General features: G+C 46.0%; 1 protein-coding gene and 1 pseudogene across 2 annotated transcripts in view; both read left to right on the top strand.

The window, feature by feature from the left end:
* The first annotated feature begins 14,254 nt into the window (after positions 1-14,254).
* LOC136120806 (eukaryotic translation initiation factor 2 subunit 3 pseudogene) lies at positions 14,255-15,675 on the top strand (annotated as a pseudogene).
* A 4,778-nt stretch (positions 15,676-20,453) lies between these two features.
* LARP1 (La ribonucleoprotein 1, translational regulator) overlaps positions 20,454-24,028 on the top strand; it is an 87,292-nt gene continuing 83,717 nt past the window's right edge. For both annotated transcript variants that reach the window (XM_065873215.1, XM_065873216.1), the window contains exon 1: positions 20,454-20,642. The gene's annotated coding sequence lies outside the window, so the exon portion shown is untranslated. The remainder of the gene's footprint in view (positions 20,643-24,028) is intronic.

Below are 24,028 nucleotides of genomic sequence, written 5' to 3' on the forward strand. Positions count from 1 at the left end.
CAGGTATAAAGTTATATGCGGGTTTTCCATTATAGAGATGGTCAGTGCCCCTAAATCCTGTGTTGTTTGAGGGTCAGCTTTAGGAGCTCATTATCTACCAAGAGAGATAGGACTCATCAAAATAACCATGGCACGAGATGGGGACTAAATGTTGCAGCCCCAGGGAGGGAGGTGTCACTTCTAGCTGAGGTCATCTGGGAATGCTCACAAAAGAGGTGGTGTTTCTGCTGAGCCTAACAGAATAGGTGGAGTTCATGAGACCCACATGAGTGTGAGGGTGTTCTTGGCAGTGGGAACAGCAAAAGCAAAGGTACAGAGGGAGAAAAGTTCATTGTGTTCCTTTGACAGGTCACAAATTGTGATCAGCAGACTGGCCAAATGTGTATTGTGAATTAGCTGCTAATATTTAAAAATAAGATTTCACATATAGATCCAGATTTCTCAACTCTCTTGAAAAATTGGAAGATCCCAACAGGCAGCAACTGATTGACATCAAGAAGTGACAGTCCTGGGGCTTCCCTGGTGGCGCAGTGGTTAAGAATTCGCCTGCCAATGCAGGGGACCTGGGTTTGACCCCTGGTCAGGGAAGATCCCACATGCCGTGGAGCAACTAAGCCCGTGTGCCACAACTACTGAGCCTGCGCTCTAGAGCCCGTGAGCCACAGCTACTGAGCCAGTGTGCCACAACTACTGAGCCTGCGCTCTAGAGCCCGTGAGCCACAGCTACTGAGCCAGTGTGCCACAACTACTGAGCCTGTGCTCTAGAACTCGTGCTACACAACGAGAGAAGCCACCGCAATGAGAAGCCCGTGCACTGCAACGAAGAGTAGCCCCCGCTGTCTGCAATTAGAGAAAGCCCGCGTGCAGCAACGAAGACCCAGTGCAGCCAAAAATAAATAAATGAAATAAATTAATTAAAAAAAAGAAGTGACAGTCCCTTTGGAAGGCATATGCTTTTGCTCCCGTTTGCCATAGTCCACACCTTTCCCCGTGGCTTTTTAAAAAATATATATACATATTTATTATTTAAAAAATTTTTATTTTTGGCTTCATTGGGTCTTCATTGCTGCATGTGGGCTTTCTCTAGTTGTGGTGAGCGGGAGCTACTCTTTGTTGTGGTGTGCGGGCTTCTCATTGTGGTGGCTTCTCTTGTTGCAGAGCATAGGCTCTAGACGCGTGGGCTTCAGTAGTTGTGGCACACGGTCTCAGTAGCTGTGGCACACGTGCTCAGTAGTTGTGGCTCATGGGCTCTAGAGCGCAGGCTCAGTAGTTGTGGTGCATGGGCTTAGTTGCTCCGCGGCATGTGGGATCTTCCCAGGCCAGGGATCAAACCCGTGCCCCAGGCAGACGGATTCTTAACCACTGCGCCACGCCACCAGGGAAGTCCCCCCCATTGCATTCCTATACCCAGCTCTCTTCGCTCATTTTTGTCCCTTCCTGGCCTGGCTGTGCGGCTGGCTAGCAGACCATTTGATTGGCTTAATGGGATTTGTAAGGACAGGTGGTTCCCATCTTACAAGTCAAACGCCAGACTAAGGAAGTTGGCCAGTACCCACCCTAAAGGAAACGAGGAGCCATTGAAGGTTTTTGAGCTTCTAGGTTCAGTAAGGCTGTGATGGACTTTAAGAAGATCCACATGGACTGTAAAAAGAGGCACAATAACCCAGAGCAGGGGCATGAATGCCACGGCTTTTTTTTTTTAAAACTGGTGAATAACAGGCCTTCTCGTCTAATGAGGTAAGCTCGTAACTGCAGGGATTTCAAGGGTCTTCAGCTCCACAGAGCACTGCCAGGCCCGAGTTCAAAAAGATGACCCTCAGGCAAGGAGGCTGGTGAAGTTCTGGAAACTGAAGGAGTGGGGAGCTCTGCGTGAGGCTTTCAATGAGGAAAAAAAAAAACATGGACTGACTCAGTTGGGGGACAGGTACTTCCAAAAGGTAGAATTTTAATCTTAACGGTTTCTAATGACTCACACGTAGATGACATCCAACTTGCTTTTGCTTAGCCTTGAATATTTGCAAATACATTATTTTGCTTTAAAAATAATGGTACTTTTCTTCTGTTTATAAAAATAATATATCCTCATTAGGAAAAAATGGAAAATGTAGAAAAATGAAATGAAAATAATAATCACCAGTAATCCTACCACCATTGTTAACATGTTGGTGGATTTCCTTGTTTATTTTTTCAGTGTATTTATGCTTTTTTAAACAAAGTTGGGGTCACATTTCACATATAACTGATTGCCCTTTTTTGACTAATACTATGAATCTTTCACCATGAGAATGTATTAATGCATCTTCTTATAAAACGTTTAAATAAGGTAAAATTCAGAAAAGAAAAACACTATATATTAGCATTTTTCTGGTTTATGAAATATGCTTTGAAAAAACATTTTGCCTCTTTGTTTCTTCCCATTCTCAAAGTGTAGTCAGGAATCTGACTTTTTTTCATCATGCAAAACAGATATTATCACCCTTATTTCACTGAAGAAAATGAGTCACAAAGATGAAATCATTTACCCCGAATTGATTCGTCAGCAGCTAGTCCAGGGTAAGACTACTAAGCCCCAGGCCTTCTGAGTCTGGCTTAGTGCTGTGAGAGGAGGGGGGATGCACAGACCGCGCTTCCCCACTGCCATCACCTTTAGTTTAAAGAACGCCAGCTGTGCTTTATTTTTTTAATTAATTAACTTATTTATTTTAAGTTATTTTCTTTTTTTTTAATTTTTGGCTGCATTGGGTCTTCCTCGCTGTGAGTGGGCTTTCTCTAGTTGCGTTGTGCGGGCTTCTCATTGCGGTGGCTTCTCTTGTTGCGGAGCGTGTAGGTGCGCGGGCTTCAGTAGTTGTGGCACGTGGGCTCAGCATTTGTGGTGCGTGGGCTCTAGAGCACAGGCTCAGTAGTTGTGGCACAGGCTTAGTTGCTTCGTGGCATGTGGGATCTTCCCAGACCAGGGATCGAACCCATGTCCCCTGCATTGACAGGTGGATTCTTAACCACTGTGCCACCAGGGAAGTCCCTTTATCTTTTTAAAATATTTATTTATTTGGTTGCGCTAGGTCTCAGTTGCGGCTCACCAGCTCCCTAGTGGTGGCATGCACACTCTTAGTTGAGGCATGTGGGCTTCTTAGTTGCAGCATGCATGTGGGATCTAGTTCCCTGACCAGGCATCAAACTTGGGCCCCCTGCGTTGGGAGAGCGGAGTCTTAACCACTGCATCACCAGGGAAGTCCCCAGCTGTGCTTTAAATTCTGGGACTCAAGGAGGCTTTAAAGTGAGCACAGTTAATCCGAGTATACTTCGTGGAAGAGGCAGATTTTATGCAGCATCTGGAAGGTTTGTCCAATAAACAGATAAGTCAGTGGCAGGTACCCAAGCCTACTGATTCCCAAGTGAATAGTAATACTGGGCTTTATCTTGTGGCAAGCCTTACTAAGCCCTTGAACACGCTTATGTTATTTAATCCTCACACCCAACTGTGTGAAGCACTGCTATTTTCATTGATTTAAAAATGAAGAAACATGGGGACTTCCCTGGCAGTCCACTGGTTAAGACTCTGCGCTCCCACTGCAGGGGGCACTGGTTCGGTCCCTGATGGGAAACTAAGATCCCATAGGCGGCATGGCCAGAAAATAAAAATTAAAATAATAATAATGAAGAAACAAGCACAGAGCGGGGAGGCCTCACAGCTAGTGAGTACCAGGGCAGAGGTTTGAACGCAGGTATCCTGGCCCCAGAGCAGTTACCGCGTTCCATCCACACACCCTCCCTGCCTGAAGCTTGAAGGTTGAGCAGCAAGGCCAGGCTTTATACCACCGCAGTCACTGACAGCTGACGGGTTGTGCTCAAGGGACCGAGGGATGCACAGGCAGTGCCGGGGATGCTGCGCCGTTTTGGGGACTGTGAGACAACAGCCAGCCGGGGAGGGCGCCCGGAGCCCTCCGAGAGGATTCCTAAAGTGGGAAAATATAAATAAAAAATTCCCCGGAGCATTAGGCATCCCGTGGCCATTCCTCAGTGACTGTTTCTTGATTCTTCTTTTGATTCCAAAATAAACTCCAGCCTGAAAGGATAGAATCTACAGGACGACTTGCGTTCTAGTCCTGCCTCAGCCACTATCTGTTTGTGTGATCTTGGGCCAGTTACTTTCCCTCTCTGGGTCTCGGGGATTAAAGCTGGTCCTTTCACCTGGTCTTTGCAGTTCACATTCCAGTGCGCTGTGGCCAAAAAAATGCTGGGCCTTAGGGATGACTCGGTGGAAACTGGAGCTGTTCGCCATGTGCAGGGGTGCATGGGTGCTGCGCCCACCCTGCTTTTGCCCTGCACCCCAGCGTTTGCATGCGCAGGAAGGCTCTCGGGTGTCCTGGGGAGAACCCAGCCCAGCCGCATCCCTGGGCAGTGCACTTGGGAGTGAGGACATGCACGTGGTTGGAGGCACTTGAATTCCTTCCTAAGATCTCTGCTCCCCAGGGCCCAAGTCACCGGAAGGGGTGCCCAGCCTTGGGTCTACTAGCTCAGCCCAGCAGCTCCACTCCACCTTCACCGGGCAGCTGGTGATTCTCAGGCACAGCTATGCCTGCCCCTACGAGGAAACCTTCGCTGGCTCCCCACTGCCCCAGGAATAACATCCAGGCTCCGCAGAATGGCAGAGAAGGCCCGCTTCCACCTACCCCAACCTGCCTCTCCAACTCTTTTGCCCTGTCACCTTAATGTAGAGCTTTGTGGTTTTAAAAGTAGGGGCACCTGGATTCAAATCTCCCGAGTCTTCCTGTTCCTGGCTTTATGATGTTTAGGCAAGTTACCACACATCACTAAACCTTGATTTCCACACCATTAAAATGGGGGTGGTAGTACCCATTCCATAGGACTGCGTGAGAAATTAAATGAATCACTTAGCATGGTTCCTAGAACGTGGTAAACTCTAATAGGCCTTAAGCGCCTGTCCTTATTATTATAACAATTCTCAGCCTCATTTGGCTACCACCTCCTGCTTCCTGAAGCTCAGCACTCTTTCCCAACACTGTCTCCATACCTGGAAAGCGCTTCCCTGTCCCTCTTCTCCACCCAGTAGGCTCCTACACATTCTTTCAAGCCCTACTCAAAAGCATTGCCTGTGAAGACATTTCCCTCCTTCCTACTTCCTTCCTCCTCTCTCTGCTTGTCAGCACTGTATCCCAGGGGCCATGCTTATTGTCACTTATGGTGGAACAACCAGCATTACACACCTCTCGGTAGGATGTAGTAGACTACACGACTCCATCTAATTTTGCTCCTGCCAAAAATATTGAGCCTGAACCTAATCAGGTCTTCAGAGCTGGCTTCAGTTTACAAGAATTTCAGGGGGTAGAGGAACACGTCATGTAACCCACAGAGAAGCAATCAGGCAAGTCCAGAATGTGGGACAGTTTATAAGGCAACTGGTGTGATTTCTTCTTAAAAGTCAACATCGTGAAAACAAAACAAAAGCAAATGCACTGGAGGAGGAGGTTCTAGATTCAAAGAGATCCTAGAGTCTAACAAGTAAATGTAAGATGTGATTTTTTTTTTTTTTTGCGGTACGCGCGCCTCTCGCTGTTGTGGCCTCTCCCGTTGTGGAGCACAGGCTCTGAACTCGCAGGCTCAGCGGCCATGACTCACGGGCCCAGCCGCTCCGCGACATGTGGGATCTTCCTGGACTGGGGCACGAACCCGTGTCCCCTGCATCGGCAGGCGGACTCTCAACCACTGTGCCACCAGGGAAGCCCAAGGTGTGATTCTTGATTGTATCTTGGCTTGTTTTCTTTTTTAAAAAGCTATAAAGACCAAGTTTTTAGACAGTGGGGGAAATCTGACTATGAAGTGCGTATTAGATGACATAAGGAAATTATTAATTTTGTGAGGTGTGGTAAGTGTATTGTGGTTATGGAGGAGGATCCTTATTTTTTGGAAATGCATGCTTAAGTGTTTAGGGCTGGAGTGTTAAGAGTATCTGCACTAAACTTTAAAATAGTTCAGCCACAAATTTAACATATAGTAAGATGAAGTAAATGTGGTAAAATGTTGACAATTGTTGAATCTATGCGATTATATGTAGGTATTCATTTTATAATTCTTCCTACTTTCCAGTATGTTTCAACATTTTCAGAATAAAAAGGTCTTTTTATTTATTTATTTAAAGTTTTCCTTCTCTAGGGCTCCCACAGCAAGTTTTTAGACCTTTATTAAAGAACAAATCACAATATATGGAGGCGACACATGCCAGTGAGTCTTGCCATTCAGATTACAGATTACGAACTCCTGGCAGTAGGATCCAAAGTCTGGATCAACTTTATTTCTCACAGTGCCAAGTTCATAATAAATACTCAATAAACATTTGTTCAATGAATGAAGACTTTACTCGTGCTACAGTGCATTGTCCATCAATAAACTTACTTGGTAATCTCCAGAATGAAAATGATAATGACAAAATTTAATCAAGCACTTACTATGTGCCAGGCTTGGTGCTAAGTCCCTAACATGCATTATCTCATGTAACCCTCACAGCAGTCGGAAAAATATTGATCCCATTTTACACGTGAGGAAACTGATACACAGAGAGGTGAAGAAACTTGCCCCTAAGATCACTCAGTAATGGCAGAAGCATGTGGTTCTAACCATTACACTATGTTGCCTTGTCCCTCTCTGGCACAATCCTACTGGCACAGGTAATTATGTAGGTACGTGTTTTAGTACCTACATCTGCTGAACTAGGAGCCCTTCAAAGGCAGAGGAAAGAAAACATGTCTACACAAAAACTTGTATACAAATATTAATAACAGCATTATTGAGAATAGTCAAGGAATGAAAACAGCCCAAATGTACATCAACTTGATGAATGGATAAACAAAATGTGGTATATCCACACAATGGAATATTATTCAGCCCTAAGAAGGAATGAAGTACTGATACAATCTACAACATGCATAAATCTCGAACACATTACACTAAGCGAAAGAAGCCCATCTCGGGGACTTCCTTGGTGGCCCAGTGGTAAAGAATCCACCTTCCAATGCAAGGGATGAGACTTTGATACCTGGTCAGGTATCAAATGATCCCACATGCTGCGGGGCAGCTAAACCTGTGCACCACAACTACTGAGCCCGCGTGCCTTCGAGTCCACACGCCACAACTAGAGAAAACCCGCACGACCACAACTGGAGAGAAGCCCAAGCGAAGCGCCACAACGAAGACACCGCACTCTGTAACGAAAGATCCTGCGTGCTGCAACTAAGACCCGACGCAGCCAAAATAAATAAATAAATAATTTTTAAAAAGAAACCCATCTCAAAAGAGCACATAGTGTATGATTCCATTTAAATGAAATGTCCAGAATAAGCAAATCCATAGAGATAGAAAGTAGAGTAGTGGTTGATTAGGGCTAAGGGGTTGGAGGATTGGGAGGTGATAGCCAAAGGGTCCAAGAATTCTTTCTGAGGTGATAAAAATATTCTACGATTGATTGTGGTGAAGGTGCACAGTCAGTATATCAAAAACAATTGAATTTACAACTTAAATGGGTGAATTGTATTGTGTGAGAATTGTATCTCAATAAAGCTGGGAAAAAAAGCAGAGGAAATATCCTATGCACCAGTGAATCTGCCAAGCCAGTTGAGTGAAAAAAGAATGAATGAATGAATGAATGAATGGCTGTTTCCATTGCAAATGACAAAAATCTACCGTATTTCCGAAGTCTAAAATGAATTTCCTTGACAGCCTTACAGGCATGCTCACTCTTAGCTCCCAGGAACTCCATTATATACTAAGAAACCTGATAATCCAATAAATAATTCCTGAGGTTGCCAGTGCTACTCCAGAAAAAAAGAGAAATGCACAGATGATTTCTTTCAGATACAAACGGTGGGATTGCTGAACAAGGAGATGCCAGGATGTTCTGTCTGGGAAGGGTCGTGGAGATCTCACTGTGATCTGTTTCTACTTGGCAAACCTAGATTCATTTATTTGGACTCATCTGACTATTCCTGTGTTTTTTTTCTCCTTGCCCTGGTCATTCAGAAGGATGGTTGTAAATGAAAGCTCCAGGATAAAATACTTTATGAGGTTCTGTGGAAATAATAGGGAAGGACCCAAACACTTCAGTGGGTGTCCGTCAACTGGCAGGGAAGTTTGCTTGTTCAAAATGTTGGTTCGGGCCTCATTCCTGGAAGATTCAGATTCAGTTCAACTAGGGTGGGGCCATAGAAACTGCGTTTTAAATAAAGCATCTGCGGTGTCCTTGATACAGGGGAAGCCTGGCCATATGAGAAACACTGACCTAAATAAAGCATAGACAGGAGGAACTGAAATGTGTACATTATCTCAGGCAGAAAAATGGGTTTGCTGAGGGATCTTAGAGATCATGGAATTTAAAGGTTTTCATGCTGTGCCCCCTGGAACTCCTAAGGACTCCATGGAGCACTTGGAGGGGCTGTTGAGTTGGTGGAGATACAGAGGTGCAGATAGGTCTACCTTAGCACATGCCCCTTTTTCTTTTTGTTTTTTATTTATTTATTTTTTAGAAGATGTTGGGGGTAGGAGTTTATTAATTTATTTATTTTTGCTGTATTGTGCCTTTGTTTCTGTGCAAGGGCTTTCTCTAGTTGTGGCAAGCGAGGGCCACTCTTCATAGCGGTGCACGGGCCTCTCACTATCGCGGCCTCTCCTGTTGTGGACCACAGGCTCCAGACGCGCAGGCTCAGTAGTTGTGGCTCACGAGCCTAGTTGCTCCGAGGTATGTGGGATCCTCCCAGACCAGGGCTTGAACCCGTATCCCCTGCATTAGCAGGCAGATTCTCAACCATTGCGCCACCAGGGAAGCACCCACATGCCCCTTTTAACAGCTCTATTTCCATTTTTTTTTTCTAAACTAAGATATTGGGTTCTATTGCTTGAATGCCATTAATCATGCCCTGTCCCTCATATGCAAGTGGAAAAACTGAGGACTAGAGAGGAAAATATTTTCCCAGGGTAGCAGAGTGACAGCACATGGATGGCAGAACCAGGGCTGCTACCGGGGCTTCACTTCCAGCCCAGGGCCCTTCCCACCAGGGAATGCCAGTTTGGACACATCTCTTCATCTCAGGGTGGCTTTCCCTCTCTGCCTGCAGCAAATCCCACAGAAGACAGCAGGGCCTAGACTAGGGTAAGAGGAATTGAGGCATCCTGCCTCCAGTACAAAATTTAGGGGGGTGCCCCAAAATTCAGAAATCAAGACAAATAATATTTTAATGCAACATATTAAAAATCAAAATTAATGCCAAAAAATTCATGATGAACAAAATACCAAAATTTTACATAAAAGTAAAATCAGTAGTTCTGATTTTTCCTTTTGCCCCAAGCTTCAATATGGCTCTCTACAGCACTATTACTTATCCTGCTTTCATTTAAAGTTTTGGTATTTTGTTCATCATGGATTTGGGGCATTAATTTTGATTTTTAAAATATTATATTTGAACTTCCCTGGTTAAGAATCCACCTGCCAATGCAGGGGACACGGGTTCGAGCACTGGTCTGGGAAGATCCCACATGCTGCGGATCAACCAATCCCGTGCGCCACCGCTACTGAGCCTGCGCTCTAGAGCCGGCGAACCACAACTACTGAAGCCCACGCGCCTAGAGCCCGTGCTCCGCAACAAGAGAAGCCACCGCGATGAGAAGCCCGCGCACTGCAACGAAGAGTAGCCCCCACTCGCCGCAACTAGAGAATACCTGTGTGCAGCAATGAAGACCCAATGCAGCCATAAATAAATAGATTTATTTATTTTTCTGCAGTACGCGGGCCTCTCACTGTTGGGGCCTCTCCCGTTGCGGAGCACAGGCTCCGGACGCGCAGGCTCAGCGGCCATGGCTCACGGGCCCAGCCGCTCCGCGGCATGTGGGATCTTCCCGGACCGGGGCACGAACCCGTGTACCCTGCATCAGCAGGCGGACTCTCAACCACTGCGCCACCAGGGAAGCCCAGATTTATTTTTTTTTAATAATAAAATATTGTATTCAAGTATTATTTATCTAGGTTACTAAGTTTTTTTGTGTTTCCCTTAACTTGGTGCCTGAGGCAGGTGCCTCATTTGCCTCGCCCTAATCTTGGTCCTATAGAACAGGTCTTTTGGCAGATTGCTGAGTAAATGCCCCATTGTCCTCTGGGAATCCCTCCAGATCCTATCACTTTATTTGTCTGATGGAACTGATGTTTGTTTGGTCTCACTGTGACATTGCCCTTGCCACTTGACCTGCAGAGAGGTTTGTAATCTGCAGGGGATATTTGTTTTGCTGACCCAGCAACATTCTCCCCTCTCTGGCAACAGTAATTGTTAAATTGCTCCAGTTCATTCCCTCCCCATCTGTGCACCTGACTCCAGCCCATAGCCTAGAGGTCGGCATGTGACTCAGCTCTGCCAATCAGAGGCTTGCATCCCCTGGCCACAATGATTGGTTCAGGAGTGGTCATGTGATTCAGTTACAACCAATGAGACTCAATTCTGGAGGTCTGGTCTGAACTTCAGGAAAGGGAGACTTTCTCTTTTCTCTGGTAGCTGAGAGGACAGGATGTAAGCCACCTCGGGCAGCCACTCTGAGACACAGAAGGCTGCAAGGTGGACAGCAGCAGATAGAGGCAAGGAAGAAACGTCCTGGTGATATTGCTTGAGCTCCTGGATCCAGCTGTGCACAAGGCAGTTCTACACTCTGGACTTAAGGGAAGTGTGGGCCAACTTTTGCCCAAGTCCGTTTGAGTATTGTCTCTGTCACATAGCTGATTCACTCCTTCCCTGCAGTCTGTCCAGGTTGTCCCTGGGAGATGCCTTGGAGAAGCCCAGCCCCAGACTTCCATCCTGAAGATCTTCATCCAGGTGATGGCATCCTTCATCCAAGGGCAGCCTTAGAAGGCAGAGTATTGGTAACAACAACTCTAGATACCATTACTGAGCAGTAGTGCCACTGTCGGGTCCTGTGGTAAATATTTACACACCAATATACTCATTTTCTCCTATAACAACTCTACAAAGTAGATTCCATTACTAACTCCAGGCTGAAATCCGGTCCATCCATCCCCAGGCCAAATGTCCCAAATCACCAACTAGAGGCAAAGGGAAGGCCCCGGTTAACCAGCAAGTGAGCCTGCTTCCCACTCCATTGTGCTCTTTCGTAAATGGATAGACTTTCTAGGAGGCAGACTGCTTCTAAGAACAGCTGAGCCTGGGTATTAACAAACCCGTATCCCCACACTTTCCCGTAGCGCTGTCAGCATCTTGAAGTAAAAAACCTTAGGCCAGCTTCCTTTGACCTGGGAGTGAAGCTCAGTGCCACAGCCAGCGGTGGCCTATATGAGAAAAGAATCTAAAAAAGAATGATTATATGTGCATGTATAACTGAATCACTTTGCTGTACACCTGAAACTAACACAACACTTTAAATCAACTATACTCCAGTAAAATAAAAACAAAACAGAACAAACAAAAAATTAGTGGGTGGGTTGACTCACTGACCGTGGCCGTCTTCGCCATCTTTGTTCATTTATTTATTCAACAAACATTGATTGAGTGCCAGCTGTATGCCAGATCCCGTTCTCAGCACTGAGGATACAAATGTTGAACAAAACTGGGGGCAGTGTCTGCCTCCCGGGAGCTGACAGTCTTGTCAAGGAGGCATGTATTAAACAAATAATTGCACATGGAATTATTTAATTACAAGTAGGGTAAGCAATGAGAAGGAAAAGTTCAGGCTGATAAGAGAGTGTGAATAGAAGCATCTTAAACGCATTGGCGGACTAACTAAGCAACTTTATTCATTTGACAGGTGTGTTGGGATTGACTGCTCAGTGCTAGGCACTGTGTTTGCTGCTGAGTGCTGGACAGAGAGGGGAACAAGGCTCAGCCCCTGCCCACAAGGATCTCACCATGCACAACAAATACACCAGCTGACCAGCTCTCCCCCCTGCAGCCTGTGAGCAGCGGCAAGTTTACAGCTTTGACATCCACTTGAAAGAACAATGCCACGCCTGCTTCCACAGGTGAACCAAATATATTTGACTAGTTCCATTGGCCTCATATTGGTCTTACTATGTCTTTCTCTGACCCTCAATGACTTTTGGTCTCAAGGGTTGGAAAAATTGGGACAAATAGTCCCTGAGCTTATTGAGAATGTTTTAGGATGCTCTGCAAAAATAGGGTCTTGGGTGAAAAATACACATGGTCTCATTGAGAGAAGAAGTCATCAGGAAAGGGAAGGGACTGGGGATTGAAACTCCCTGGGCCTTGTGGCTCCAGCCTGCTGAGGACAGGAGCTTGGCTTTGATGGCAGGTCTTTGGTGATATTTCTGGCTGCCTGGCCCCAAGGGTATGAACTGGAGTGTGTTCCCAGCTCGCCACGGGGAACTTTCTGGATGGCTTTATTATTCAGAGCATAAGATGCTTTGGCTCCAATAGCCGGAGACAGTCAGCGATTCTGCAGAGCTGGGTTCTCAGCAGCAGAGGTGAGCATGTGGGTGGTTTCAGACACAGGAGGTTTGGCTCAGTCCTTTTTAGAGCTAGCCTCCCGCAAAGCAGCCAGAATCACTTGGCCCCCTGGGCCCTAATCCAGACCTGAAATGTGACAGGGTGGGGAGAAATGGGAAGGGAGTGGCCTCTGACTGTATCCCCCCTGGACTGAAGCACTTAGAGGGTGGGGATTGCAGCTGATTCTTTTCTGTATCACCCAAGCCTGATGCCCTGGGACAGGTGTCTTGTATCTCATATGTTGAGGGCTTACTATGTGCTAGGCATTAGTTCATTTAATCCTCACAACAACCCCATGTGATAAGTTCTGCTATTATTCTCATTTTATAGGTAGCTGAGGCTCAGGGTAGTGGAGGAGGATCCACAGAGATTACAAAGCTGTGCTACCCTGTCATCTCAGCATGGCCCTCAGAGAGCAGACAGTCAGCAGAGTGGGAGGGTGGTGAGGATTCTCTTACATGGGGCTGCTTGGGGTGGAGCCTGGAATAGAAAGCAGCTAACTCCTGGGACAAGCCTTCAACTTGGTACAGAGCCTTGACCATCCTGGCTCTAAGAAGTATGGCATTAACTATTTGGAGAATAACGTAGAATGTAGCATTTTGTCGCTTCACTAAGGCCTTACTTTATATCAATAATAATACAAGTACATAACCAATCCATTAAGGTCTCTTACTGTTGTGGGGCCTCTCACTGTTGTGGCCTCTCCCGTTGCGGAGCACAGGCTCTGGACGCGCAGGCTCAGCGGCCATGGCTCGCAGGCCCAGCCGCTCCGCGACATGTGGGATCTTCCCGGACCGGGGCACGAACCCACGTCCCCTGCATCGGCAGGCGGACTCTCAACCACTGCGCCACCAGGGAAGCCCCAAGGTCTTATTTCTTTTCAGTCACTGAGGCAAGGGCTTTATGTATATCATTTCATTTAATCCTCACATCAAGCCATGAATAGGTATTATTATCCTTCTGAGGAGAGAGACATTAAATAACTTGGCCAAGGTCACAGCTAGTGAGTTACAGAGCCAGGATTCAACTTAAGAATGCGTGGCTCCAAGGTCTCCTGATTCTCTGAGCCTCAGAGACCTGGCTCAATTCCTGGTTCCTCCATGAACCAACTGTGTGCCCTTGGCAAGTCGGTTAACTTTTCTGGGCCTCATTTTCCACATCTGTGAAATGGGTAGGTTGAGCTAGATGATGTGCTAGGCCCCCTCCGTCTCTGATATCTAGACTTTGAACCCCTTGAAGGATATCACTTATGTATCCCCAGCACCTAGCAGAGGGCCTGGCCCAGAGTGGGTCTAGGTCCACATCTGTTGAGCTAAATCTATCCTGATGGGGCCCCAGCTCTTAGCTCCACAAGTAGTTGCCATTTCCAAATCTCTGCATTTCATAGCCTCCCCCATCCAAAGATACCATAATTTATCCATTTTGATTGTTTTCCATTTTTCCTATTAAAAAAAAAATGTTACCGGCCCAGGGAGGTGGGGCCCGCCGCCAGGGGGATCTGTCCGCTGTCGTTGCAAAGTGGAACCCTGTCACGCGGTCAGCCTGCCACACGGTCATTCTGCCGGCAGGCACTGTACAAATCCATGGGGAGAAAAGTCCAAGCAGTGAGGCCTCCCCTGCACCGGCCATCCTCTTCTCCCAGGCCTGGGCCCTAGTTGGCCCTCCCGCCTCCACTGCCCCGCCCTGCACAAGGGGGCTTGCGAATGGTCAGGCAGCCACCCAGATGCCTTCCTTCCTCTCCAGGCAAGATGGCGGGGTGCGAGGCAGGTGTGACTTTAGGGCAGCCGCACCTTTCTCGGCAAGATCTCAACACTTTGGATGTTACCAAGTTGACGCCACTTTCCCATGAAGTTATCAGCAGACAGGCCACAATCAATATAGGTACGCTTGGTCATGTAGCTCATGGGCAATCTACGGTTGTAAAAGCTGTTTCTGGAGTTCACACTGTCAGGTTCAAAAATGAACTAGAAAGAAACATTACAATCAAACTTGGCTATGCTAATGCTAAGATTTATAAACTTGACGACCCAAGTTGTCCTCGGCCAGAATGTTATAGATCCTGTGGAAGTAGTACACCTGATGAGTTTCCTACAGATATTACGTGGGACCAAAGGGAACTTCAAATTAGTCAGACATGTTTCCTTTGTTGACTGTCCTGGCCACGATATTTTGATGGCTGTTATGCTGAACGGTGCCGCAGTGATGGATGCAGCTCTCCTGTTGATAGCTGGGAACGAGTCTTGTCCTCAGCCTCAGACTTTCGAATACCTGGCTGCTATAGAAATCATGAAACTGAAGCATATTTTGATTATACAAAATAAAATTGATTTGGTAAAAGAAGGCCAGGCTAAAAGAACAGTATGCACAGATCCTTGCATTTGTACAAGGTACAGTAGCAGAAGGAGCTCCTATTACTCCAATTTCTGCTCAGCTAAAATACGATATTGAAGTTGTCTGAGAGTACCTAGTAAAGAAAATTCCAGTACCCCCAAGAGACTTTACTTCAGAACCCCGACTTATTGTTGTTAGATCCTTTGATGTCAACAAACCTGGCTGTGAAGTTGATGACCTTAAGGGGGGTGTAGCTGGTGGTACTATTCTAAAAGGAGTATTAAAGGTGGGCCAGGAGATAGAAGTCAGACCTGGTATTGTTTCCAAAGATAGTGAAGGAAAGCTCATGCGTAAACCCATCTTTTCCAAAATTGTATCGCTTTTCGCAGAGCATAAGGATCTTCAGTATGCTGCTCCAGGAGGTCTTATTGGAGTGGGAACAGAAACTGGCCCCACTTTGCGCCGGGCTGACAGAATGGTGGGACAGGTACTGGGTGCAGTTGGAGCTTTACCTGAGATCTTCACAGAATTGGAAATTTCCTATTTCCGGCTTAGACAGCTTCTAGGTGCACGCACTGAAGGAGACAAGAAAGCAGCAAAAGTGCAGAAGCTGCCTAAGAATGAAGTGCTTATGGTGAACATAGGATCCCTGTCGACAGGAGGAAGAGTTAGTGTGGTCACGGCTGATTTGGGCAAAATCGTTTTGACTAATCCTGTGTGCACAGAAGTAGGAGAAAAAATTGCCCTTAGCCGAAGAGTTGAGAAACACTGGCGTTTAATTTGTTGGGGTCAAATAAGAAGAGGAGTGACAGTCAAGCCAACAGTAGGTGATGACTGAAGAATTAAATAACAGATTTGGATGAAGTCAGAATTTCTCTTCACCTAGGGGTGTATTTTCAAAGCAATGGTGAGGAATTAATTTCACAGCTCATTACCTTAGGAGTAGCTGTAAGGTTATTCTCATTTTTTAGTGATGAAAAGTTAACCTCTAAAATAGGGTCTACAATAAATGTAAAAATTGGCGTAATGTTGGATTGAATCTACATTTCACCAGAAACTAATCATTCCCAAATAATGTCTAATTTATACATCAGTGCGGGTTTGAAAGGAAACTGCTACAACCAGCCTTTGCTGTAGCGCACATCCCACTGAATCTGTTTGAAATAAAATTTTTCTTCTTTAAAAAAAAAAAAAAAAAGTTCCTGTATGTCTCTCTGTTTTTACTTTCCTGCATGTCTCTTAATGGACTAAAGTATCACTTAGTGTATATCCAGATGTGGAGTTTTTGGGTCATGGCGTGTACGCAAATCCCTCTCAAAAGTTGTTGTAGGAATTTACATTCCCACCATGTGAATGAGCTACCCTTTCCCCATATCCTTCCAAAACTGAAGTTTGTCAGACTTTTAAAATTTTGTCAGTTGGCTGAGTGTGAAGTGGCATAAATATATTTTAACTTTTCACAGTGGAAAATTTCAAGTGTTTACACAATAGTAGAAAGAATAGTATAATGAACTTCTACTGTACCTATTATTCACCTTCAACAATTAATAGCTCCTTATCAATTTTGTTCCCTTTCTATTCTACCACCCATTATTTTTAACTGAATCCCAAATGTCATACCATTTCATCTGTAAATATTTCAGCAACATCTCTAAAAGATAAGACCTCCCCTTTTTAAACACAACCACAGTACATCATCAAACAGCACCAAATGTCAACAATTCCTTAATATTATCAAATATTTGAGTCAATGTTCACATTTCTCCAATTACACTTTTTTTATATATTTGTTTGAATTGGGATTCAAACAAGGTCCATACATTTTTATTATTTTTTTCTAAATTTTTTGACCACACTGTGTGGCATGTGGGATCTTAGTTTCCTGACCAGGGATCGAACCTGCGTCCCCTGTGGTGGAAGTGCAGAGTCTTAACCACTGTACCACTGGGGAAGTCCCAAGGTCCATACATTGTGTTTGGTTAATATTTGCTAAGTTTCTTTTGATGTATACGTTAAATCTCTGTCTCTCTTTTTTAGTATCTTGACATTTATTTGTTAAAGAAATCATATTGATTTTCCTGTTAGACTTCTTCCTAGTTTAGCTTTTGCTAAATGCATCCTTGGGGTGTCATTTCATGTGTTCCGCAGTCCCTGTATTTCCTGTAAGCTGGTAGTCAGGTCAAGGACAGGGGTTAACAAGCTATAGCCCATGGGTCAAATCTAGCCCCTACTCTTTTTTGTAAACAGAGTTTTGTTGGAACACAGCCATGCCCATTTGTCTAGTTATTGTCTATGCCTGGTATTTGTACTATTCAACAGCAGAGCTGAATAGTTGCAACAGAGATTAGAGCTATATAACCTGTAAAGTTTAAAATATCTGTTACCTGGCCCTTTAGAGAGAAAGTTTGTCAACCCCTGCGTCTAAAGTCTTGGTCAGACTCCTGCTTGATTTTGGAGGCATGATTTCTTCATAGAAGGTGGTATTGATTCCATCAAAAGGCCCATTATGTCAAGTTGTTTCTCTTTTTGTAATATTTTCAGTTAGATCAGCTAATTCATAACAAGTGATGATGTCCCAAGTCAATCCTTCTTCATTCCTTTTTCATTTTATTTGTTGGAATGCTTATGTAAAGAGCAGCTTCCTCTCCTTTACTGTTTGGTTGCCTGAGGCACAGTTCTTAAAGGAAAGACAGAACAAGTGCTTAATTGTTTCCCTTTATTTACTAGTTTTCAAAATAATGAATTGATTTCTTAATATCTTCTGAAGATGATCACTGAAGTTTTTTGTTTATTTTTAATATATCATTGTAGACTCGTGGATTAAAATATATTTGATGTTTTTCAACTAATTGCAGTTATTTTCTTTACTGATGCTCGAATTGTCCTGACTTTGGCCAATGCGAGACGCTTCGGTTGCCCGCTGAGTCTCTTTGCCATAACTAGCTTCCTTGATTTTTGGTATTAAAAGATAGTCTAAGTACATATCGTGCATTTTCTGTCCTAAAGCTGGTCTCAGCTATTTATTTGTTTGTTTGTTTGTTTATTGAGGAGCCTGGTTCCTTTTAGTGTGAAATAGTATTTAGAGACTACAGTCTGGACAATGAAGTTGCTTTCTAAAGTGTTGCTCATTGTTTCTAGACCTGAAAACAGTAGGCAGAGCTAGGGAATATGTGTCTGTTTTCAGGTCAGCTGCATCAAAAATTCACACTGAGGGCTTCCCTGGTGGCGCAGTGGTTAAGAATCCGCCTGCCAATGCAGGAGACATGGGTTCGAGCCCTGGTCCGGGAAGATCCCACATGCCGCAGAGCAACTAAGCCCATGTGCCACAACTGCTGGGCCTGCGCTCTAGAGCCTTTGAGCCACAGCTACTGAAGCCCATGCGCTTAGGTACTGTGCTCCGCAGCAAGAGAAACCACCACAATGAGAAGGCTGCTCACCGCAATGAAGAGTAGACCCTGCTCGCCGCAACTAGAGAAAGCCTGTGCACAGCAACGAAAACCCAATTCAGCCAAAAATAAATAAATAAATAAATTTATAAAAAAAAAAAAAAAAAAAATTCACACTGAAACTTCCATTTTAAACGCAGAATTATAAGATTTTCACTGAACCCCTTTCATCCTTCATATGTTATCTCCTTTCTCTGGAACCAAGTCCTGGTTCTCAACACCAGCAGCATCAGAACTCATTTGCTTCATCCCACACTACCTAGCCGACAGTCCCAGAATAACAATTCCAATGCTGCCGCTAACAATACGATGACTGAAAACCGGCAGCCCTTTATAAACATCAGAGTGAAAAATTCTGAAGATGAAACAGGAGAGGACCTCAGCAGGAAGGGTCTGTGCTGACCCCATATAACTGTGTGGCAGTTTGCATTACTGCTGGAATTTTTTTTTTTTTTTTTTTTTTTTTGCGGTACGCGGCCCTCTCACTGTTGTGGCCTCTCCCGTTGCGGAGCACAGGCTCTGGACGCACAGGCTCAGCGGCCATGGCTCACGGGCCCAGCCGCTCCGCAGCATGTGGGATCTTCCCGGACCGGGGCACGAACCCGTGTCCCCTGCATCGGCAGGCAGACTCTCAACCGCTGCGCCACCAGGGAAGCCCTCTGCTGGAATTTTTAATGCTGTATTCTGTTGGTCAGGATTTTGTTCTTCAGTGTGATCAACTCTTAAAATCATAGTTTTTACCCTTTTAAGTGTCTAGAGAACGGAGAAACAGGAGGTTATAGCAGTGTAGGCTGGTGAGATGATTGTTGGGTTGGTAACCCACGTATGTTGGTAAGCTCCAGGCTTCAGTTTCCCTCCCTAATACATGAGGATAAAGAGAGGAAGGAGATATTTGCAGGAGGGGCTTTGGGGCAAGTCAAGTCATCCCTCGGAATCATTTCCTTATCTATTAAAAAAGGGGGGCAGGGACTGGACTTTACTCTCGCCACAGCAGTTTTCTTTCTGTTCTCCAAACACACCTGCTCAGGGCCTTTGCACTTGTAGTTCCCTGTGTCTGGAACACTCTCTATCCAGCTCTTCCAATGACTGGTTCCTTGTCATTACTCAAGTCTCACCTTCAATATCACCTCCTCAGAGAGAGCCTCTCTGACCACATAATGTACAATAGCAACAGCCATTACTTGATCGTATCGCCTGTTTCCGTTCTTCAGGGGACTGTTACCTATCTGATCTGTTTACTTGTTTAGGTCTAGCTCCCCTCTTTCTAGAATGCAAGCTCAATAGGAGTAGGGTCCTTGACTTTCTTGTTCACTGATGTACCCATAGGCCCTAAAACAGGCCAGGCAGGCGCAAAATAGTTGCTGAATAGTGATGCCTATTGAATCAGTGAATTCCTGGTAAATGAATAGTTGGCTTAGAGAATCTCCAAAGTCCTTTTTAGCGCTAAGTGTGAGTGTAATACAATATACAATACAGTGAGTGTGAACTTACACACAAGCATGACTGTGCCGTTTTACAGATGTGGAAACTGAGGCAGTGAGTGACTTGCCAAAGGTTTCACAGAGAAGGCAGTGGTGCGGTGTAGAGCACTGTATGGGACGTCAAAAGCAGGGGATTCAGGTTTGGGTCCTCACACCATCCTACTCCATCCACCTTCCTTCGAATAGCCAGGCGAACTCAACAAGCCCTTTACCTCTCCCAGCATGATTTTTCCATCTGAAAGAGAAGGCGTACTGTCAACTCTGGTCTAGGGTGACTGTGAAATAATGAAGCTTCCTAAACTGAACAATACGAAGCATTTTGCAGAATGTTTTGCCCTTTCTTTACTCCCATTTAATTCCCGGAGTTGGGGGCTGGGGAGGGGAAGGAAGCCCAGGACCAGGGCTGTGGAGGAGGGGCGAGCCAGCTGGTTGCCACAGTCTGTTTACTCCCTGGTCTGCCCCTAGCCTAGCAGCTCTCACCTGCTCAGGTAAAGAGGTAGGGGGAGCCTTGCTCAGCCAATGAACTGCTGTCCTTCTCTTAAAGGCACCCAGCAGTTGGCAGGAAAACCAGCCCTGCGATCTGGAGAGCTCCCAGGCAGATGCCAGGAGGCAGCTGTGCAAGCTAGATGTAGCGAAGCCCTCTATGGCCACGCTGTGACCCCAGGCCTGGTCACTCCACGTCCTGGAGGGTGCTTTCTTCAGGGAGGCCTCCTCTACCTTGCCCAGAGCAGGCTTTCCAGGAGTCTCCCACGCCTAGCTGCCTCGGCAGACACCTGGGGAGGAAAGACAGCGTGGCCTTGGCAGCTGCCGGCCAGGAAGGAGCCCACAGGTGCCAGGGAGAAGCCATTTCCCTATCCTGATCTCCTTCAGCAACCCTGGTGAGTCCTGATGCTCTGGCCTTCTCGAACCTCATCCCAGAAGGGTGGGATGGGAAGATGCCTCTCCTGAGGGGCAGAAACCTTGGGTGCCAGTTCCAGCCCTGCTCTGTGACCTTGAGCACGTCACTCCAGCTCTCCCAACTTCACATGTCCCATCTGGGAAAATGAGCTCACACTTCCACACCAGCTTGCCCCTTGTATTACTTTCGCCTGTCACACTCCTTGTTTTGAAAGATTTTTGTCTGCCAAGCAGTACCTGTTACATAAGTCGTTAATTGGTTTTTTCCTTTGTATGTTAATTGGGGCCCTATCACAATCAATCAGTGTTTTCTGGTCAGCAGGAACAAACCCTGGCATTACCACTGAGCTGATGTAAGTTTAACCATAGCAAAGAAATGTGGTGTTTTAGTCTGTGAGATCTTATCTAGAAGCAATATTTGATTTTCATTTGGCCTCTTGAAATAGGAGAAATAGGGCATGGCAAGTAGTTCCAGAGAATGGGGACCCTAGGTGAGAAGCCCTTAGATCTAGCTTGCATGGTGTGTGAGGGTACCAGGCAGAAATACTTCACACCCCAGGCCCAGCTTTGATCTCTACAATGCTGCCTGCCACATGGGATGCATTCTTGAAAGTGGGATCCTTTGGCCTGAAAACTTCCTGTGTGGGGTTGGACTGTTCCCAGGTGTCCGCACACTGGGTTCATTCCCCAGCTCTGAGTGAGGCTGGGGAACCCTGGGTTGGGGAACTGAGGTCTCCCTCAGGCCTCTGCTGGTGGGTAGCCCGGGGTGGGGGTGGGGGTGGGGAGGTGGGGGAGGTGATGGGAACAAGTTACTGTGAGCGCAGGGCCTGAAAGCCAGGAGTGTACGGTGGACACAGCTTGTGCGGGGAATCAGGAAAGAGGGCTAATCTGCATTGACTAGCTCTGTGGCCTCAGGCTACTCTCCTAACCTCTTTGAACCTCAGTTTTCCCAGCTGTAAAATGGGGATTATAATCTTGGCAATGTTCACCTACCAGGATTATTCTTAGAGCCAAATAATATTGTGTATTTCATGGAAGCTTAAATTTCAGTCTTTAAAATGCATCCAAAATTCAGAGATTAAAGGAACCACAAACATGCATTTTAGAATGATGCAATAGAGTAATGGATGTTTTGTAAAATGTGACCTCCATGATAAAGAGTTATTTCAGTGATGAGGGAATGGTGACTGATTGTTGTTTCTTTTCCTTTTTAAAAGTACCGTTTATTGGGATTTTTTGAAACGTAGACTCATAAACAAAACGCAGTGCGGAACAGCTCATTGAGTAATGGTATTTTCTAATGACTTCTGGAACTGAAACCCAGGCCTGGAATGTGGTCCTAGTACGTGAGGCAGTATGATATGTGGTTAGAGCGTGCACTTCGGAGTTAGGCAATGTTGGGTTCAAATGCAGGCTGGGAGACTTACTGGTGACCTTGGGTGTAAGTCACTGTGCTTTTCTATGCTTCAGTCTCTTCTAAACTCTAAAATGGCATGGGGGGAATGTCACAAGTCCTGGCTGACATCGTTGTTGATAAGTTGGGGTTTAACTTAGGATAGGGACTCAGCACCCACATATATGTTCCACTAGAGATGCCCAGATCCAGAGGGCTCCTGACCCTTGGAGATTCAAGTGGGCCAGATAAACTGATTCAGGGCAAGACACTGCGGTCAGTTTCTCCATCTGGGGCCCCTCATGCCCTTGTCACCTTCTGGGGCAGAAGGAGGCTCCAGGAGATGCTGGAGAAGCAAGTGCTTGGAACCAGTAAATTCCCCCCGAGTGCATGGGGCTAGCGCTGCTCCTTGCTTTGGGGGCCCAGCCAAGGTCCTAGCCCCTTCTGTTTGGTCATTTGAGCCTCCTCACCCTGTTACTCCCTCTCCTGCAGCTCCCTGCTGAGCACATCAATCACAGGGAATGAAGTTCAGGGGTCATGACAGTGTCTCCCCTCCCAGCGAGGCTGCAGGAGGATGAGGTGGAGCGAGAGCTGGAATAGAAGCTTTCCAGGAAAGGGAAAGGGAGCCCCTCTTGTCCAGGCTTTGGGCAGAAGGTGTGTGAGAGTGTGCGTGTGTGTGCACACGAGCTAACAAAATTCAAGTTGAAAAATTCTAAGAGTGTGAAGGCCCCCAGAGGTCATGTTAGCCAGCCGCCTGCTCTGGGCAGGAGTCGCTTCTATCCAACACAAGAAGGTTGCAGCTGTACCCCAGGAAAGCCTTCTAAACATCTTTCCTTGGTAACTAGCCATGGCATCTCAAAACCCTCCCCAGGGTGCGTGCAGGCTGTGTGTGTGCGTGTTTGAGGGCTTTGGGTGTCTGAGTTAGAGTTCCATGGGCACTGAGCACTCAGACCTTGCAGAAAAACAAGTATGAGGTGGAGGGACTGCAGTGCAGTGAGGGCTTTGAGGTTTTCTCCAATCACCATGAAGTTTAGAGGCACCTTGGAGGAGCTACATTTATGGGGTGCCTCTTATGAGCTAATGATTGTGCTAGGTGTTTTAAACTCATTACCTCATTTAATCCTCACAGTAGCCCTTTTTATTATTCCCATTTTACAGATGAGAACACTGAGGCTCAGAGAGGCTACAAATCTTTTTGTTTGTTTCGGCTGCATCGGGTCTTAATTGCGACGCACTGGCTTCTCTCTACATGTGGTATGCAGGCTCAGTAGTTGTGGCACGCAGGCTCCCTAGTTGTGGCCTGTGTGCTCAGTAGTTGTGGTGCACAGGCTTAGTTGCCTCGCGGCATGTGGGATCTTAGTTCTTCTACCAGGGATCGAACCTGCATCCCCTGCATTGGAAGGCGAATTCTTAACCACTGGACCACCAGGGAAGTCCCGAGGCTACAAATCTTGAATAAGATTGCTCAGCTAACAAGTGGCAGAACTGTGATTCAGATCTTTATACGTCTACATCCAGAGCCTGGTCTTTTACCCATTCCACTGGTAGTTGCAAATCAGGCCAAATACTAAAGTTCCCAGGTGCATTTTGTTTGGCTTACACAGTGTTTTGTTTCGTTGTAACATTTAAAACATTTAGATGCCAACATTTGAAAATGCAGCTATTTAACATAAAAATCTAGGTTCTGATTTCTCTTTAAAGATCAGAAGGAAGACGTGGCACTATGGGTCCACATTCTCATAGCCAGCACTCAGCTAGAACTGATGATCAGCAGCTGCCTTTAAACAGGGCATGTGACCTCTAGTTTTTCACAGTCCTCACCACTCCCTACTCGTGCATCCAATCCACTTTCCCATTTATGGTACCAGCCTGGCCCCACGGGCCTGTGGATATCTGGGTTCTGGTCCTAGCACTTGAACTGGCTATGACTTCAAATAAGTAATGGCGTCTATCTGGGCTGTAGCTGTAACCTGG

This window comes from Phocoena phocoena, chromosome 3 (genome assembly GCF_963924675.1).
Source record: "Phocoena phocoena chromosome 3, mPhoPho1.1, whole genome shotgun sequence".
Classification (NCBI taxonomy): domain Eukaryota; kingdom Metazoa; phylum Chordata; class Mammalia; order Artiodactyla; family Phocoenidae; genus Phocoena; species Phocoena phocoena.